The sequence below is a fragment of the Pan paniscus genome, chromosome 2 (assembly GCF_029289425.2).
Source record: "Pan paniscus chromosome 2, NHGRI_mPanPan1-v2.0_pri, whole genome shotgun sequence".
NCBI lineage: Eukaryota > Metazoa > Chordata > Mammalia > Primates > Hominidae > Pan > Pan paniscus.
This window is the reverse complement of record NC_085926.1, coordinates 175107028-175121034: the sequence shown is the minus strand read 5'-3', so window position 1 is coordinate 175121034 and position 14007 is coordinate 175107028. Positions and strand designations below refer to the sequence as shown.

At 45.7% G+C, this 14007-nt stretch overlaps 1 long non-coding RNA gene across 1 annotated transcript in view; it reads right to left on the bottom strand.

The window, feature by feature from the left end:
* Positions 1 to 14007, bottom strand: part of LOC117979820 (uncharacterized) — a 40290-nt gene that overhangs the window by 6958 nt on the left and 19325 nt on the right. The window contains exon 2 of the long non-coding RNA XR_004670839.3: positions 3684 to 3736. This is a non-coding gene — a long non-coding RNA (uncharacterized LOC117979820). The remainder of the gene's footprint in view (positions 1 to 3683; positions 3737 to 14007) is intronic.

Here is a 14007-nt window from a genome sequence, read left to right as displayed (position 1 = left end):
TTTCTTTTTTTTTGGTGGTGGTTGTTGTTGTTGTTAGCTTTCAAACCCAATCTTCTTCTCAACATTCACAGCATATTTTCTTTGTATTCTGTGCCTTGCGTAACCCCTTTGGCACAACAACCCATCCTGTTCAATGCCTCTAATTGTCTGTCATGTCTCTGTGTGCTATTTATAACACAACACTCCCCTCTTCCAAAAAGGATTGTATAGAATCAATGTGGTCACATGTAAACACAGGAGCTTGAGAATTTTTCTTGTAAATGTTCAGTGAGATCATATGACTTCTGTAGCAAGATGATAATGTTTTATAAGAATCTAATTGATGTATCTGAAGTCATAAAGTAAAACTTGGAAACAAAAAATAAAATGACTAATATTAGAAATTTAGGGTTAGGACAGGAGGCAGAGGTTGCAGTGAGCCGAGATCACACCACTGCACTCCAGCCTGGGCAACAGAGTAAGACTCTGTCTCAAAAAAAAAAAAGAAAGAAAGAAATTGAGAGTTAGGAAAGTAAAGGGAGAGATAGGGTCAAAGCTGAATTGGGACAGATTTATAAAAGATGAAGAGGACTTTTTAACAAAACCATAGAGACAGAGAAAAAACGTAGATAGAGGGATTTACCTGGAGTAGAATATTTTGAAAACAACATTGTGAGTGGAATACTTAAGAGAAAGAACATGAGAATGTAGACAGGGAAGAGGTGGAGCAACATCTGAAGGAAAAGAATGTGTTAACACAGCTCTGTTTAAAATAGTGTCCTACGGGTCACTTGAGGTCAGGAGTTCGAGACCAGACTGGCCAGCATAGCGAAACCCCATCTCTACTAAAAATACAAAAATTAGCCAGGCGTGGTGGCATGCATCTGTAATCCCAGCTACTCAAGAGGCTGAGGCGTAAGATTCGCTTGAACCCGGGATGCAAAGGTTGCGGTGAGCTGAAATCAGGCCACTGCACTCCAGCCTGCGTGACAGAGCAAGACTCTGTCTCAAGAAAAAAAAATAATAATAATAATAGTGAGAGGTGGCAGTGTGCTGGCAGCCCTCGCTCGCTCTCGGTGCCTCCTTGGCCTTGGCGCCCATTCTGGCTGCGCTTGAGGAGCCCTTCAGCCTGCCACTGCACTGTGGGAGCCCCTCTCTGGGCTGGCCGGGGCTGGAGCTGGCTCCCTCTGCTTGTGGGGAGGTGTGGAGGTAGAGGCGTGGGCAGGAACCTGGGCCAGCGTGAGTTCCGGGTGGGCGTGGGCTCGGTGGGCCCCACATTCGGAGCGGCAGTGAGGGGCTTAGCACTGGGGCCAGCATCTGGGAGGAGGCGCCAGGTCCCCCAGCACTGCTGGCCCACCTGGGCCACACTCGAATTCTCGCCGGGCCTCAGCCACCTCCCTGCGGTGGGCTCCCGAGAGGCCCAAGCCTCCCTAACAGGTGCTGCCCCCTGCTTGTGGCACTGGTCCCATCCACCGCCCAAGGGCTGAGGAGTGTGGGCCCACAGCACAGGATTGGCGGGCAGCTCCGCCTGCGGCCCCAGCGCAGGATCCACTAGGGGAAGCCAGCTGGGCTCCTGAGTCCAGTGGGGACTTGGAGAACTTTTATATGTAGTTGGAGGATTGTAAATGCACCAATCAGCACTCTGTGTCTAGCTTGGGGTTCATGGATGCACCAATCAGCACTCTGTATCTAGCTAATCTGGTGGGGACTTGGAGAACTTTTGTGCCTAGCTGGAGGATTGTAAACGCACCAATCAACACTCTGTGTCTAGCTCGGGGGGTGGGGGTGGGGGGGGGTTCGTGGATGCACCAATCAGAACTCTGTGTCTAGCTCAGGTATTGTAAACGCATCAATCAGCACTCTGTGTCTAGCTGAAGGTTGGTAAATGCACCAATCAGTGCTCTGTGTCTAGCTAATCTAGTGGGGATTTGGAGAACTTTTATGTCTAGCTTTGTAAATGCACCAATCAGCACTCTGTGTGTAGCTCAGGGATTGTAAATGCACCAATCAGCACCCTGTCAAAATGGACCAATCAACTCTCTGTAAAACGGACCAATCAGCTCTCTGTAAAATGGACCAATCAGCAGGATGTGGGTGGGGCCAGATAAGGGAATAAAAGCAGGCTGCCCAAGCCAGCAGCGGTTGCAGTGAGCTGAGATTGCACCGTTGTGCTCCAACCTGGGTAACAAGAGCAAGACTCTGTCTCAAAAAAAAAAAAAAAAAAAAAAAAAAAGTGATGTGACTGGCAGCACCGTATGCCTTATTCCCAGCTTGAAAGTAGGTATAGTGCCTTTCTAACCACAGCAATCAGGTAAGATTGAAGGCAACAGTACAAAGGAAGAGTCAAGAAAGACATTATCCTAATATTGTAAATATACGTTGCTAGAAGTAGGAGGAAGAAGAGCAACAACAAAGCAACTCTATTTTTAAAAGTCATTAAAAAAATTCGTTTTCCGGCCGGGTGTGCTGGCTCACACCTGTAATCCCAGCACTTTGGGATGCCAAGATGGGCAGATTGCTTGAGCCCAGGGCTTTGAGACCAGCATGGGCAACGTGGTGAAATGCCAGCTCTACAAAAAAATACAAAAATTACCCAGGAGTGGTGGTGTGAGCCTGTAGTCCCAGCTACTCAGGGTTGAGGCGGGAGAATCACCTGAATCCAGGAGTTCGAGGCTGCAGTGAGCCATGATTGCGCCACTGCACTCCAGCCTGGATGAGAGTGAGACCCTCTCTCAAACAAAAATAAAATAAATAAATAAATGGGGCTTCAGCCATCAGGGCATCTGTTGGAGGTTTCCCGGTGGCAAAAAGCAAAGCATCTGATTAATTAGTAACTTCTTTTTCTGACAATTTAATCTCTTACACAGTAGAAGAAACAACCGGGATAACTGCTACTTTGAATTTAAGTCTAGCCAGAAAAAGAGAAGCTAGTTGTAAATAGATTTTGGGTCTGAGGAGAAAGTGTCCAGGTCACTTTAGATTTTGCGGTAGCCAATGATGTCAAATGTGCTTTTAGATACCAGGAAATTAGATTTTAAGAAGTCGAAGGGGAAGGGCGGGGTGGCTTATGCCGGTAATCCCAGTAATTTTGAGAGACTGAGGCAGATGGGTCACCTGAGGTCAGGAGTTCAAGACCAGCCTGGCCAACATGGTGAAACCCCATCTCTACTAAAAATACAAAAATTAGCCCGGCACAGTGGTGCGCACCTGTAATCCCAGCTACTCGGGAGGCTGAGACAGGAGAATCGCTTTCACTCTGGAGGCGGAGGTTGCAGTGAGCCTAGATTGTGCCACTGCACTCCAGCCTGGGTGACAGAGCAAGACTCTAACTCAAAAAATAAATAAGTAAAATAAGTTGAAGGGAAAAATAAGTCATTTGCAAAGGTCTAAAATTCTACAGGAAAGATTATTTTAAAAGCCTTTAAAAAGCGACATTTTCAACTCAACAAATATTTATTGATCGCTACTACCAGGGGCTGTAATTCTCACAAGGAATTTATCATCTGTGGAGGGAGGAAAATGAGATAAGCACTCAGGTACCCAGCTACCATTTATTGAACATCTACTGTGAAAAACAATATGATTCATAATTTATATAATATTTATAATATTTACAAATACTCTGCAAGGAAGATATTACCTTCAGTTAACAAACAAAGAGATTAAATGTTTAGACTGGTTAAGTAAATTGCTCAAAGACTCACAGCTCATGAGGAAATCAGCTCCAGTCCCATTCTTCTTGGATTATTGAATCCACCTGGTAAGGCAAAAAGGGAACTTTGCTTTGTTCTGCTTCTCCCATATGTACTCAAGAACACCAAGAGTTCATTTGTATGTATTTGTCTCCTAAAAATGGGCAACTGTTAACAGCTGACTGCAAAGGAATAAAATTGGTTTTATCTTTGAAATTGAGAATATCTGCTAAACTTTGTAGGAGAATCAATTAATTGAATGAAAGGCTTACCATCACCATCCCTTCTATATTTAAAATCTCCTGAACTGTCAGGAACTTCAGAAAATCGTCACTTAAAATACAACTGTTTAATGACAGGATGTGTAAAAAAATTGTATCTTACCATCCTAAGTTATATATTTTTAAAAATAGATCAACTCTTTAATGTTGAAAGTAACTTAGCTGTACAGTGTGTTTAGAAGCTTAAAATGTTGGCTGGGCACGGTGGCTCACGCCTATAATCCCAGCACTTTGGGAGGCCGAGGAGGGTGGATCACAAGGTCAGGATTTCAAGACCAGCCTGGCCAACATAGGGAAACCCTGTCTCTACTAAAAATACAAAAATAAGCCGGGCATGGTGGCGTGCGCCTGTAGTCCCAGCTACTCAGGAGGCTGAGGCAGGAGAATTGCTTGAACCCAGGAGGCAGAGTTTGTGGTGAGGCGAGATTGTGCCATTGCCCTTCGGCCTGGGTGACAAAGCGAGACTCTGTCTCAAAAAAAAAAAAAAGCTTAAAATGTTTTTTGGTTTTTGTTTTGTTTCATTTTTGAGACAGGGTCTTGCTGTCACCCAGGCTGGAGTGCAGTGGCTCAATTCTCCCACCTAAATAGCTGGAACTACAGACGCACGTCACCATGCCCATCTAATTTTTAAATTTTTGGTAGAGACAGGGGTCTCCCTAAGTTGCCCAGGCTGGTGTCAAACTCCTGGGCTCAAGCGATCCTCCAGCTTTGGCCTCCCAAAATGCTGAGCTTACAGACATGAGCCACTGTGCCTGACCTAGTAGTTTAAAATGTTAAGTAGATACAATTATTATATAAGAGTTTTTCTTTAAACATTTAATAAGTTACACAATAGATTAAAATGGTTATTTAAAACTAAATAAAACTGAAGACTTTATCAATTATATACTGATAAGTTTTGACATATACATATGAATACATATATATTCAATTGAGTGAATATATGTTAAACATGTATATTTATATATGTTAAACATCTACTTTCTTCTCTAAATTCTTTTTTTTTTTTTTTTTTGAGACAGAGTCTTGCTCTGTCACCCAGGCTGGAGTGCAGTGGAACGATCTCGGCTCACTGCAACCTCCACCTCCTGGGTTCAAGCCATTCTCCTGGCTCAGCCTCCCGCGTAGCTGGGATTACAGGCATGCACAACCACGCCCAGCTAATTTTTGTATTTTTGGTAGAGACAGGGTTTCACCATGTTGGCCAGGCTGGTTTCGAACTCCTGACCTCGTGATCTGCCCGCCTCAGCCTCCCAAAGCGCTGGGATTACAGGCATGAGCCACTGTGCCCGGCCTGTTAGTTAATTCTTGACTGAATTATTGGAATATTAAATTTCAAATCCACATTTACCTATTTAAATTCAACTCATATGTTTTAGTTAAAAATAATAAAGCCAATGAGGTCACAAGATGGGAGTGGTCTAGGAATTAAGTCTTCAGAAGTTCACTGCCTCTGGTACTTGAGGCAGCAGCCCAGGAGGTAGCTTTAGTCAAAGAAGTTCATTGCACTGAAAGAACCACATAGTTAACCATACCCTATTTCCTGTATATTTCTGGATGGTGAAAATATCCAATAAACTGAACATGAAGATTATATTATAACAGCTTTTATTGTATACAACACTTGCTTTCCTGAAAGGTGTCCATGCTTTCCTTTCAGTGGCAAAAAACAAAAAACCAAACAAAACAAAAAAACCAAACAAACATGTTTAGAAGTAAATAATGATGAAATTTGGTCCATTCACATCTCTCCCTACACAGAAAATTTTGAGAAACTCATAGCACATCTTTAATCAGTTATTTGCTTTGTACAGAGACACATGTATATAGAATTCTTCAAAATTCTCTTGTTACCTACAGGGCTGCCTTGCTGTTGGGGTGGACCCAGAACAAGTAGCATGATGAAGGTTGTAATGGGGCTGGGATCTAGCCAGCTCCCTCTGGCCAAGACTTGATTTCTGGTGCAAGAGGAGGAAGGTGTACCTGGTTCTAATCAGTCCACACAGAATGGGCACAAAGGACCTGGCTGTGTTGCCTGAGGCTCTCTAGGGCCCTGCTCTCATGAATAAGAAGGATGAAGGAGGTAGCCTACAAAAATACTTTCTTATAGGGGTATGGGAATGAATGTATAAATGTAAGCTCAGCTTGGCCCTTATGGGCTCTGTACCTTTTTTTTTTGAGACGGAGTCTCACTCTGTTGCCCAGGCTGGAGTGCAGTGGCATGATCTCAGCTCAACTGCAACCTCCGCCTCCCAGGTTCAAGCAATTCTCTGCCTCAGCCTCCCCAGTAGCTGGGATTACAGGCATGCACCACCACACCCAGCTATTTTTTTGTATTTTTAGGGTTTCATCATGTTGGTCAGGCTGGTCTCGAACTACTGACTGCAGGTGATCCACCTGCCTTGGCCTCCCAAAGTGCTGGGATTACAGGTTTGAGCCGCTGCGCCCAGCTTCTGTACATTCTTTTCTTTTCTTTTTTTGAGATGGAGTTTTGCTCTGGTTGCCCAGGTTGGAGCGCAATGGCATGATCTCGGCTCACTGCAGCCTCCACCTCTCAGGTTCAAGCAATTCTCCTGCCTCAGCCTCCCGAGTAGCTGGGATTACAGGCATGCGCCACCACGCCCGGCTAATTTTGTATTTTTAGTAGAGAGGAGGTTTCTCCATGTTGGTCAGGCTGGTCTCGAACTCCCGACCTCAGGTGATCTACCCACCTCGGCCTCCCAAAGTGCTGTGATTACAGGTGTGAGCCACCACGCCCAGCCCTTTTGTACATTCTGAACGCACAGATCTAAGACTACAGAGAGCAGGGCCATAGCATCTGTGTTTTGCTAAAGGGAGTGGGATGGAGTGTAATCAAGTACTAGCTACACTTGCACACTTCTCGGCCAGTGAGCACTGATATAATTCTTCTGGCCCTCAAAGAGCATAACCTTATTTGTCGATCAAAAATCTGGCTTCGGCCTGGCATGGTGGCTCACACCTGTAATCCTAGCACTTTGGGAGGCCTGGGTGGGCAGATAACCTGAGGTCGGGGAAGTCGAGACCAGCCTGACCAACATGGAGAAAACCCATCTCTACTGAAAACACAAAATTAGCCGGGTGTGGTGGCACATGCCTGTAATCCCCACTACTCGGGAGGCTGAGACAGGAGAATTGCTTGAACCCGGGAGGTGGAGATTGTGAGCTGAGATGGTGCCATTGCACTCCGGCCTGGGCAACAAGAGCAAAGCTCCATCTCAAAAAAAAAAAAAAAATCTGGCCTCAAATAGACCCCTAGCCAATAATATTTTATGGCTGTGATGGGAAAAATATTTAATAATTTGTACTCTTCACACCTCCTTATAATCCCTCTTGACCCTAATTACTGCCTGAACTAGAATCCCAGGGTGTGAAAAAGTGAAGGATCCTTTGAGATCAAGCCCATCAGCCTCTTGCCTTCTGAATGACAGAACTGAGGCCACTTTGTGCTTTCTTCCCCTCTTAATTCTTCTGATATCGGTTCACATTTTGCATCATTCACAACCTCCTGAGCAAGAAAATATGAGCAAGAAAATCTTGTTCACTGAAAATCTTGCTCTGCATAGCTCCCAGCCCAAACTAAAGAGTATAAGAGAAAGAAAATAAGAAAACTACACGCTTCGAGAAATTAAAGCACTGTTGTCCTTCATTATATATTATTTGTACACCATACAAACCTTTTGTTTCACTAGTAAAAAAACTTCTTTGAGAGTAGGGGCTGTGTTTTTAAAATTATCTTTTAATATACATGGAATGTAGTACAGTATCATGAATGCCCAGGAGTTTAATAAATTATTTGTTGGTGATGAGCAGGTCTATTCCCTGGCCTACCAGGAATATCCCACATAATCATCCCAGACAGATGAGAATCCATTCTTGCTTTTAAAGATCTCCGGGGAGTGAGAATCTAAACCTTCTTCCATAACTCATTTCAGTGTCTAATAAGCCTTAGTGTCTGCTGGAAGATTCTTCCCAAGAAGGTGGCATTTAGGAATGCTACATAGTAAATGCTAGAAGGCACTGGAGCCAGTCGCTTGAATTACTACTAGGAACTACCCTGGGAGGAGGGAGAAGTGTGGGAGCCTAGGTGGGTGCTGGTGGGGAAGGCAGTCAGATGAGGAAGAAAAAGGGCAGACAGTAGGTTCCTTTCCTGCTCAGAGGAAGTGGCGTCATACACACTTGGTAGTAGAGTTGTCCAGTGTTAATATGATTTGAGATGGGTAGTAGTCAGGAAGTCGTAGAGTTGGGAGAGCTCTATAATGGTGGAAGGCAAGTCTACCGTTGGCTCCCCAGCTTTTTATAACCCTCCCTGAAGCAGTCTCCCTATGAAGATAAAATTGCTGTTACTATTCCCCATTATTATTCCATGGACATGGTTTTCTGTTAATAGAAAAGGAATCCACAGGCCAGGCACAGTGGCTCACGCCTGTAATCCCAGCACTTTGGGAGGCCAAGGTGGGGGGATCACCTGAGATCAGGAGTTCAAGATCAGCCTGGCCAACATGGTGAAACCCCATCTCTACTAAAAATACAAAAAAATTAGCCGGGAGTGGTGGCGGGCACCTGTAATCCCAGCTACTCAGGAGTTTGAGGCAGGAGAATCGCTTGAACCCGGGAGGCAGAGGTTGCAGTGAGCCGAGATCGTGCCATTGCACTCCAGCCTGGGCAAGAGCAAAACTCCATCTCAAAAAAAAAAAAAAAAAAGGAATCTGCATACCCTAGCTGTGCAAAAAGCGATCTGAAAACTTCCTCTGTAAGGGTGCACGTGCAGGAGTGTGCACACACGAGTATGTACATGTGTGTGAAGAAGCTTGGCTGGCGTGCGCCCCCACACCCAGCTAATTTTTGTTAGCCAGAGTGACAGGACGTGAATGAAGGAAAGGTTAGTAGGAAACTTGCAACCTCTCTGGTCAAAGCAGACACAGACAAGGGATTCTGATTAGGGCTGAAAATCAGACCTGAGGCTCAAACAGAGGAACTACAAATTCAGGGAAAGCCTAGAAGAGGAAGGGGGAAGGCCAGGTGCAGGGAGAATAAGTGGGGAAGTACAGGCCAGAGAAAGTAGGACTGTTCAGTTATCTGCACTGGAAGAGGTGACACAGAGTTCTGCCTCCAGGAAAATAGGTTGGCAGGATCCAGTTCAGAGGTAGGCTTCAGCCCTCTGGTTAGGATATAGGACAGGGCTTCTGACCACCCTCTGTCCATGTCCTTCCTGAACGGAAGGGCAACAGGAATGCTGTGATCAGGGAATCTAGGCAGAAGGAAGGCAGGAAGGTGGCCCGGCCTCCCTACTCGGGGCTTAGGATGAAATGTAACTGGATGGAGTAAGTACTGCTGGATAGATTTGAGGAAATATTTAGATTGGGAACAACCAAAACAAGTTTCAAATCCTGTTAGGCCCTGATTGTTTGGAGAAGAGAAAACAGCCTGCAACAAGCTGGAAGCTTGCTTTGAGGTAACTGAGAGCAGGGGAGGATCGGGCACACAAGGCCAGCAGAAGGGATTGGTACCTCAGTGACGACCAAGAAATTAGTCACTTAGGAGAACTAGGTCATTTTGGGTGAAGAATGACCTGGTTCACCATACCTTAGTGTATCTTTCTCGAGGTCCCCACAAACAGAGAAGGCATTTGATTGGAGAACTGTGGGAAGCAATGGATTTCAAAAACTAGGATAATACAACAAGCCCTAGTGATGTGAAGAACGTGGAGAGGAAGTGTAGGTGGAAGCGAGTGAGTCATAAACAGTGGTTCGTGAACCTTCTAAAGACTGTCAACCCCTTGGAATAGAACAAAGGCTGTGTACTGTTTCAACCCTTATTTCATATTAGCCCCCACAAGTCATTTTCTATAGCCCTGCAGGAACCTGATGTTATTTCGCCCAAATTGTAAACGATTTATTTTATGAATGCTGAATCACAAAACTATGGTTGAAGAAAACACTCTCCACATAAAAGAAATGAATCCCTAACCTGTACCCTACATTTTTATTTTTCTCCCTCCTGTGTGTATGTGTGTGTGTGTGTGTGTGTACTGTTGATTAGTATCTATTCCAGATATCAGCATTTTCTTTAAAACACCAGAGTTTTCTGTTTGTTTGTTTTTTGAGAAGGAGTGTCACTCTGTTGCCCAGGCTGGAGTACAGTCGGCACGATTTCAGTTCACTGCAACCTCTGCCTCCCAGGCAATTCTCCCGCCTCAGCTTCCCATGTAGCTGGGATTACAGGCACCCACCACCATCCCAAGCTAATTTTTGTATTTTTAGCAGAGATGGGGTTTCACCATGTTGGCCAGGCTGCTCTCAAACTCCTGACCTCAGGTGATCTGCCCGCCTTGGCCTCCCAAAGTGCTGGGATTACAGGCATGAGCCACTATACCCGGCAAAACACAAGTTTTGAGAAGCTTTTAGGTCAAAAACTTGAATTCAAATCCAAAGCTGGCCAGAGCCCTAAATACTATTCCTACTTTTCTTGGCAAAGAAATTTTCAAATTTCTCTGGCATATTTCTGTGAAAAGTAATAAAATATGATTTATTAAACTTTTTGGTTATAGTGGACCTTTTGTTAACATTTGCCTATATGCTATTATGCGCCTCGTTTAGATCAAATCAAGCTCATTTGAGGTGTTTATCAAATGCAAGCCTGACCTCTCTCTGCCAATACAGTACTGGACTTTCCTTAACACTTCACTAGCTCAAATATTTCCTCTATAAATCCAGAATATAGGTATATATATTTTTAAGTCAAGACTATTCACTGTACAAAACAATGTTTTGACCAGGTACAGGGGCTCACACCTCTAATTCCAGCACTTTGGGAGGCCAAGGCAGGAAGATCACTTGAGCTCAGGAGTTTGAGACCAGCCTTGGCAACATGGAGAAACTCTGCCTCTACAAAAAAAAAAAAAAAAAAAAAATTCACCAGGCTTGGTGGCATGCACCTGTAGTCCCAGCTATTTGGGAAGCTGAGGTGGGAGGATCACCTGAGCCTGGGGAGGTAGAGGCTGCAGTGAGCCATGATTGCGCCTCTGCACTCCAGCCTGAGTGACACAGTGAGACTCTGTCTCAAGAAAAAAAAGACAAAAAAGAAAGAAAAGAAAACAATGTTTTACCACGTGTTAATTTAGGCTAAAGAAATTGCTAGGGTGCGGGGATGGATCTTACTTATTACTAATATTCTAATCTCACATTTTAAAAAATCATCAGGCCGGGCGCGGTGGCTCACGCCTGTAATCCCAGCACTTTGGGAGGCCGAGGCAGGCGGATCATGAGGTCAGGAGATCGAGACTATCCTGGCTAACACGGTGAAACCCCGTCTCTACTAAAAATACAAACAATTAGCCGGGCTCGGTGGCGGGCGCCTGTAGTCCCAGCTACTCGGGGGGCTGAGGCAGGAGAATGACGTGAACCCGGGAGGCGGAGCTTGCAGTGAGCCGAGATCACGCCCCTGCAGTCCGGTCCGGGTGAAAGAGGGAGACTCCGTCTCAAAAAAATAAATAAATAAAAAAAATAAAAAAATCATCATAGGCCGGGTGCAGTGGCTCACGCCTGTAATCCCAGCACTTTGAAAGGCCAAGGCAGGTGGATCACAAGGTCAAGAGATCAAGACCATCCTGGCCAACATGGTGAAACCCCGTCTCTACTAAAAATACAAAAATTAGCTGGGTGTGGTGGCGTGCACCTGTAGCTCCAGCTACTTGGGAGGATGAGGCAGGAGAATCGCTTGAACCCGGGAGGCGGAGGCTGCAGTGAGCCGAGATTGCGCCACTGCACTCCAGCCTGGTGACAGAGTGAGACTCCGTCTCAAAATAAATAAATAAATAAATAATAAAAATAAAATTAAAATAAAAAGAATTATAGTAAAAGGAACCCTAGGCCGGGCACAGTGGCTCACACCTGTAATCCAAACACTTTGGGAGGCCAAGGCCGGCGGATCGCTTGAGGTTAGGTGTTCGAGACCAGCCTGGCCAATATAGACAAACCCCGCCTCTACTAAAAATACAAAACTAGCTGGGCGTGGTGGTGCCCGCCTATAGTCCCAGCTACTCAGAAGGCTGAGGCAGGAGAATTGCTTGAACCTGGGAGGTGGAGGTTGCAGTGAGCCGAGATTTTGCAACTGCACTCCAGCCTGGGCAACAAAGCAAGAGCTTGTCCAAAAAAAAAAAAAAAAAAAAAAAAAGGCCAGGCATGGTGGCTCAGCACTTTGGGAGGCCAAGGTGGGTGGATCACCTGAGGTCAGGAGTTCAAGACCAACCTGGCCAACATGGTGAAACCCTGTCTCTACTAAAATATAAAAACTAGCTGGGTGCGGTGGTGGGCACCTGTAATCCCAGCTACTTGGGAGGCTGAGGCAGGAGAATTGCTTGAACTCAGAAGACAGAGGTTGCAGTGAGCTGACACAATGCCACTGCACTCCAGCCTCAGTGATAGAGACTCTGTCTCAAAAGAAAAAAAAAAAAGGAATCCTTCCATATTTAGGATGTGTTTTATAATCCTCTTTTTAAAGCACTTCTCAACGTTTCTACCAAGCTACACCCAATGGTAGAACTCATACCCCTGGCAAATAAATGCTCTGCCTTCAGCTTAAAAGCTCTTTAAAATATTATTTTTATCTTGGGCTGGGCCTGGTGGCTCCCACCTGTAATCCCAGCACTTTGGGAGGCCGAGGCGAGTGGATCACAAGGTCAGGAGCTTGAGACCAGCCTGGCCAATATGGTGAAACCCCTTCTCTAGTAAAAAAAAAAAAAATACAGCCGGGTGCAGTGGCTCCCACCTGTAATCCCAGCACTTTGGGAGGCTGAGGCAGGTGGATCACCTGAGGTCAGGAGTTCGAGACCAGCCTGACCGATATGGTGAAACCCCGTCTCTACTAAAAATACAAAAATTAGCTGGGCGTGGTGGCAGGCACCTGTAGTCCCAGCTGCTGGGGAGGCTGAGACAGGAGAATTGCTTGAACCCGGGAGGCGGAGGTTGCAGTGAGCAGAGATTGTGCCACTGCACTCCAGCCTGGGCGACAGAGCAAGACTCTGTCTCAAAAAAAAAAAAAAAAAATTTCAAAAATTAGCTTGATGTGGTGGCGAGCGCCTGTAGTCCCGGCTACTCGGGAGGCTGAGGCAGGAGAATTGCTTGAACCCAGGAGGCGGAGGTTGCAGTGAGCCAAGATTGTACCACTGTACTCCAGCCTGGGCGATAGAGCAAGACTGCCTCTCAAAAAAACCCACCATATTATATATAATTATTATCTTAAAACTCTATCTTTTTTTCCCTTTTGAGACAGGGTTTCTCTCTTTTGCCCAGGTAAGACTGCAGTGGCTCTATCACGACTCACTGCAGTCTCGACCTCCTGGGCCCAAGCCATCCTGTCACCTCAGTCTCCCAAGTAGCTGGGACTACAGGCATCTACCACCATACTGGGCTAATTTTTGTGGGGTTTGTTTTGTTTTGTTTCTCACTCTGTCACCCAGATTGGAGTGCAGTGATGTGATCTGAGCTCATTGCAACCTCTGTTTCCCGGGTTCAAGTGATTCTCTAGCCTCAGCCTCCCGAGTAGCTGGGGCTACAGGCATGCACCAACATGCCCAGCTAATTTTTGTATTTTTAGTAGAGACAGGGTTTCACCACGTTGGTCAGGCTGGTCTCGAACTCCTGACCTCGTGACCTACCCACCTCGGCCTCCCAAAGTGCTGGATTACAGGCGTGAGCCACCGGACCCGGCCTAATTTTTGTATTTTTTATAGAGATGGGGTTTCATCATGTTGCCCAGGCTGGTCTGGAAATCCTAGACTCAAGGGATCTGCCCATCTCAACCTCCCAAAGTGCTAGGATTACAGGCATGAGCCACCCTGCCTGGCAAGGCATTGGAGGTTTTTTTTTGTTTTGTTTTGTTTTTTTTCTGAGATGGATTCTTGCTCTTGTTGCCGAGTGCAGTGGTGTGATCTTGTCTCACTACAACCTCCACCTCCGGGGTTCAAGCAGTTCTCCTGCCTAAGCCTCCCAAGTAGCTGGGAATACAGGTGCCCGCCACCATGCCCAGCTAATTTT